General features: G+C 38.4%; 1 pseudogene; it reads right to left on the reverse strand.

The window, feature by feature from the left end:
• Positions 1–3,717: 3,717 nt before the first annotated feature.
• On the reverse strand, positions 3,718–4,440 carry LOC135964237 (uncharacterized; annotated as a pseudogene).
• Positions 4,441–6,615: the final 2,175 nt, after the last annotated feature.

Raw genomic sequence — 6,615 nt, forward strand, 5'->3', positions numbered from 1 at the left:
CTTTTTGAAGTCGCGGGTTTATGTCAACAAGCCTCAGACTCTTGCAGCTCTTAAAGACAATATCCGTCAAGAATGTGAGGACCTATCGCCGAAAGTTTTGGCCAAAGTGATGGAAAAAGCCATAAAAAAGGCTCAAATGACAATCAACTGTGGCGGCGGCCATTTACATGACATCATATTCTCGACTTGATGTAAAAAAAATTAAAAGACCAAATAAAAATAATCCACAAGAAGAATCAAAGTTTTTAATTTTTTTTTAATTACAGCCAAAAAACATCGGAAGTTTACTTTTGCGCCACCTTGTTTAAAAAATAATCAAACATCAGACTATATTAGAAGTGTAAAAATATAAAACGCAGTTTTATATTTTCCACTTACATTTACACAGCGATGGCCTAGGCCGTCATATGGGTCCAACTCTACCGACAATGTAAGCGAAGGTCGGATGGGTCTAACTCCACTGACATTTAATCATATTAAATTTCTCTTTCTGAAGCCGAACATTTCTTTTAATATAAAAAACACACACCAAAACTTACTATTTTTAATTTATACTTTTTTATTTTATTTAATTATTTATTTTTAATGCCACAATCACGGTTAAAAAACTTGTACTTTCAAAAACACTTTACAATATGAAATTTTTCTTTGAAAGGAGAGAAAAAACAAAGAAACACCAAAAAATAAATAACGGGACAACGGCTGAACCAAAACAAACAACAAAACTATATTAACAATATGATACTACATTACTTAGCCATCCAATTCAGATGCAAGTACGATGACAACATTTTGTTTGATTTTGTCTTGTTCTTTAATTCTAATATGTATTTCATTTTACAATGGAATAGCAATAGAACTCATCTGAATCGGATGCAGTTGTATGCTCTTAACCAATTTTATTTTATGTTTTCCTATTGACATAATAGTATATATTTGGATGTGTTTTAAATTGTAATAACCTGCGGACTGCTGGGATGTTGTATAATGACCATTTCATTTTGAGAATTGCTTGTAGTGAATTAAATCAATTATTTCTGTTGTTAGTTGTAAAAACACACAGTCTTTTGACAATTAGAGATTTATGCGTGAAATAATTGATTAAAATTTTAAAAAATCAAATTGTATTTTATTTAAACTAATATTTTTGCGGAAAAAAGAGTTAATTTTTTATTATTTCTAATTTCCGATGCTAACCAAATGTTTAGACAGTATTTGTTAAGCAGAACATTCACTAACTATAAGGTATTCTTTTACCACAAAATAATAAAATTAACAAAAAACTCAATGTTAACTTTTGATGATCTAATAGTTCTGATCCAAAATAAAAATGTGACAATGACTAAACCAAAATTAATATTGTTGCAATTTTTTGGGGGTTTTCCCATTTACATAATGTTAGTTATCAATTGGCAAAATATATATTTTTACTTGACTTTTACAACTTATATATATATGATCAACAAAATTTCTACTAAAAATACGAAAGAAAAATAGTTTTGTGATACAATTTGTATAAAAATACTAGCTGTCCCGGCAAACGTTGTTCTGCCATAGCTCACACAAAGTTTAAAGACTCCCAGTATAATAGTACTCCACATATGCAATAATAAATTTTTACTTTGTATGGGAGGTGCCATGCCCATTGTTCCTATATTGGTCAATTGTGAATCTAAACCATCCAGGGACCCACTCAAATACACACAACTAATTTCATCGAAATCGGCCCAGCCGTTAAGGAGGTGTGTTAGAAAAATTGAGGCTTGCTGCAAAACTTTTGCCTAATGCCATATCTCCGGAACCACTATGCCGATTTCATGAAAACTTCACAGCTGACCTGTATGCCAATAGAAATTTTGGTATGTGTTCATCCCAGTCCTTCTGGTGTGCACTGACCACTTTTCTTAAATATTCCTCCAGGGTGCGATTGAATCTTTCGACCATGCCATCAGATTGAGGATGCAGTGGCGTTGCTCTGGTTTTTCTTATTCCGTATAAATCGCACATTTCCTTGAATACGGCGGATTCAAAATTTCTACCCTGATCCGAGTGCAACTCCAGTGGAACACCATAGCGACACACCCGGTTGTTCACAAATACGCTTATAACCGTTTTAGCTTCCTAATTGGGTATTGCATATACCTCTGGCCATTTGCAGAAATAATCCATAACCACTAGAACGTAACGGTTTCCTGCATCACTGACAGGGAAAGGGCCTGCTACATCCATCGCAATCCGCTCGAATGGCGCACCTGAGTTATACTGCTGAAGTTTTCCACGACTTCTTACTGGGCCCTTGCTTGCTGACAACCCACCCAATAAAAACGTTGTTTTAGCTTTTCTAAGGTTTTTGTCACAACCACTGGTACCGTCATCAAACTCTTTCATTACTTCGTTTATTTTAGAGGATGGCACAACAATTAGATTTGTCACTGTTTTACGGTCAGCACTTTCCCATATGCGGTATAAGCAGCCATTTAACAATTGTAGACTATTCCATTGGGCCCTACATGATTTTATCAGTAGACTTTCGTCCGATATTTCATTGCGGTCTGGCCTTCTGCCTTCTTCTGCCGATATTATTTTTGATAGTATGGGGTCATCTGCGATACAGACCAATCTGCACTGGACTCTATATGCAAGGCCGTCTTGAGAGAGCGTCCGCGTTGCCGTGTTTCAAACCCTTCCGGTGTTCGATGCTAAAGTCATAGTATGTTTAAATTGCAACAACCACCTTAGGGCAGAATGATCGGTTCTCAGTTGGAAGTGCTGACCATACAAATACTTGTGGAAATGCTTCACACACTCTAATACTGCCAGGAGTTCACGTCGCGTTACGCAGTAATTTCTCTCAGGCTTGGAAAGTATTCGGTTGTAGTAGCCTATGACCTTTTCCGTCCCGTTGATCACCTGCGAAAGCACACGGCATATTCCGTATCCACTCGCATCGCTGTCTAGCACAAACTTCGCCCCTGGGATGGGATATGCCAAAATTGGTGTTGTACACAACAATTCCTTTAACTGAAGGAATGCCTGTTCTTAAGATTCACTTCACAGGAACGCTCGCGACTTCTGCGTTAGCTCATGTAGGCATGCGGCAACACTGGCAAAATTCGGTACAAATCGTCGGTAGTACGTGCAAAGGCCTAGAAAACTGCGCAATTCGTGAAGATTTCTCGGACGAGGCCAGTCCTTTACGGCTCGTATTTTATCCTCATCTGTTGATATGCCGTCTGCTGTTACGCGATACTTAATTTCGATACTTAATTTCTTTCTGGAACAATGCACATTTCTTTACGCTAAGTTTTAGTCCAGCCGCTGCTATTCGTTTAAGGACTTCTTCAAGGTTTTTCAAGTGTTCATCGAAAGACTTCCCCATGACAATTATGTCATCGAGGTACACCAAGCATGTCTTCCAGTGAAGTCCTTTCAACACATGTTCCATTAAACGCTAGAATGTGGCTGGAGCATTGCAGAGTCCAAAGGGCATCACATTAAACTGCCATAATCCATCACTGGCACTAAACGCAGTTATCTCTTTGTCTTTTTCTGCAATCTCTACCTGCCAATAACCACTTTGCAAGTCCAATGTGGAGAACCATTTTGTTCCAGCTAATGTGTCCAGGGTGTCGTCAATTCTTGGTAGCGGGTAGCTGTCTTTTTTGGTAACGTCGTTCAGCTTCTATAATCGACGCAAAACCTAGTGCTGCCATCTTTCTTTTTAACTAACACAACAGGCGAGCTCCAAGGACTTGAAGATGGTTCGATTACTCCATCCTTCTCCATTTCGTTAACCAACTCCTTCACCTCACTTCGTTTTGCTAGAGGAATACTTCTGGGCGCCTGCTTTATGGGCCTCGCTTCGCCAGTATTTATTTGATGCTTTACAATTGCCGTTCTACCTTGGCTTTGACTTTTTAAGGCGAAGACCGAGGTATGTTTCTTCAGAAGCTGTTTGGCCTTATTTCTATCGGGCGGCGCTAATCCTCCTACCTATTTCCCCACATATTCCGCTAGTAGCTCGTGTTCCTTCGTGGATTTATTGGCATGTTCCGAGTTTTTCTCGCAATTGATTACTGCCTCTGCTGAAGTTCATCGACCTATTTCGGAATTTGGCTTAACGACTTTCTCAGAGCTGGACAGGTTAAGCACTCTTACAGGAACTATTTTGTTGTTGCAGGATTTAACGAGGGCTTTTGCTGTTATAAGATCACTTTTTATTTCTGCTGGTTCTACCACCCACAAACTGTTGTCCTCACAATCTCCCTCCATACAGGCCCATACTAAAGTTTCTGACTGTGGTGGTAGTCTCAGATGCTCGACGGTAACTAGCTTTCTTACTTGAGTCCTATTTTCATATCCCACGTCAAGGGGTATTTCCACATTTCGCCTAATCATAACCTTTTGTCTCATATCCAAAATAATGCCATGACTAATCATGAAATGAGCACCAATGATTACTTCGTCCACAATATCGGCAACAATAAATACATGATTGACGCTAACATTGGCAATGGTTACTTTCACATTTACTTTACCATAGACAGTGGCTGGCTCCCCAGTAGCTGTGCGCAGACTTACGCCACGTAAGGGTTCAATTGTGTTTTTGACTAAATCGGGCTTGACGATAGACTGTGATGCCCCAGTGTCTATAGTAAAAACGTGCTTCTGACCGTTTATGTACCCACAAGCAGTAAGGTTGCTATTTTTCTGCTGAATTACGGATATGGAGATTGTGGGGCCCTCAGATGTGGGAGCTAGTTCATGCCCCATAGCGCTAGCTCGTTTTAGTTTAAATGTGACTCTTGTGATGAACTACGATTGGTGCTCGCCTGGTGCTCGTTTCTTGGTGAAACAGATCTGGCTCGTTTTCTCGATGCTTTGCAGTTTCGCTGAATATGACCAGTTTTTCCGCAGTTATAGCATTTGATTTTAGCTTTACCTTGCCTCTCATTTAAAGCCTCTAAAACTGCCTCTTTTATTTCACTGACTATATTTCTCTCATTTTCAGCTATAACCTCGATATTTCGTACCTTGCATATTTGCGGCTTAGACATTAATTTTGCTGTTTCTTGTGCCAACGCGAATGAAACGGTTTCCGCAAATGTTGACTTCCGTGTGGCATAAACCGCATGTTTTACATCAGGGTCACGAAGCGCATTCACTAATGCCTCAATCTTGAAATGGTCCAATAACGGATGGTTTTCGTCTGGATATGTAAGCTGCATCAGACGTTCAATTTCTGCCGCAAAGTCTTGTAGCGTCTCATTAGGTTTTTGTACTCTACCACGCAATTCCATTCGGTATATTTCTTTCATGTGTTCTCCACCATACTTACGTTGTAGAGCACCAATTATGTCATCATAGCTATTTCTCTTACTTACTGGTACGCTCTCAAGAACTATTGCTGCGTTCGCTTTCAATGCCAAAATCAATTCTATAGCTCTTTCTTCATGACTCCATACATTTCTCTTGGCAACTGTATCAAACTCGAACTTGAAAACATTAAATGGTGTGCTGCCATCAAAACTAGGAGCCTTTATTCTACTCGATGTTTCTGAAATAATTCGCACCGGTCCGTCTTGGCATTGAAGATTATTAATTTTCATTTCCAGATCGAGAAATTTATTATCAACATCTTGGGATTGTTTTTCTAGGCCGCTCTCTAATTCGGACACCTTTTTGTCAACGACATCCACTCTGCTGTTAATAACCTCAGACATTTCCTGAATTTTCTCGTCTGTGACTCTAGATGATTCTTGAAATTTCGCTTCCATTTCAGCTAGGAGTTTCTCGTTGTTGACTTGAACTTCAGCTAATAATTTTTCATTGTTGACTCTAGAAGTTTCTTGAACTTCAGCCTTAACTTCAAATAATAATTTCTCATTGTTGACTCTAGAAGTTTCTTGAACTTCAGCTAACAGCTTCTCGTTGTTTACTTGAGTTATTTCTAAGATGGTTCTGGAATTTTCGTTCAATTTCGCTTCCATCTTTTCCATCATAGCCGCAAACATTGTGCTTAAATCCATGCTGCTTGTTGCTGAACGTGTAGAAACTTCAATTTCTTTCTTATACTCGAATTCGTAAGCTCCGATGTCAATATCACGCTGCTTGAATTCATCTATTAGCCTCTTCTGCAATTCTGCTTTGTTACCTGCTGTTGGTAGCTCCAACTTACTCAATTCTTTCTTGAGTTGTTCAACTTTTAGTTCCTCAAACTTTATGCTTATTAATTTGCAATCCCACTTCTGACACCAATTGTTACGTTTTAACCTTTTCAAAACGTTTGGTTTATTTCCTTTAAATAAACCGGATACTTTTGATTGCAAATAAAAGCCGTTTAGTAGTTTGAAAATTGTAACAACTCTTTATTTCTTTAAAATGTACAACAACAGAATTAAATAGCCACTCAATGTTTTTTATACACGTTTATAAATTCTCAGAATTACAGACACAATTTATAATGTACACGAATTTACTTGAAAAACACGACATACTTTAAGGCACTTAGATGATGTTTATTCGAAAAGCGTCTCTGATAAACTCACTCACGACTGCAACCTCTGCCACTATTTATAACACTGAATTACCATCTAGAAAGTTCTTTAACTGTCT

This window comes from Calliphora vicina, chromosome 1 (genome assembly GCF_958450345.1).
Source record: "Calliphora vicina chromosome 1, idCalVici1.1, whole genome shotgun sequence".
Classification (NCBI taxonomy): Eukaryota; Metazoa; Arthropoda; class Insecta; order Diptera; family Calliphoridae; genus Calliphora; species Calliphora vicina.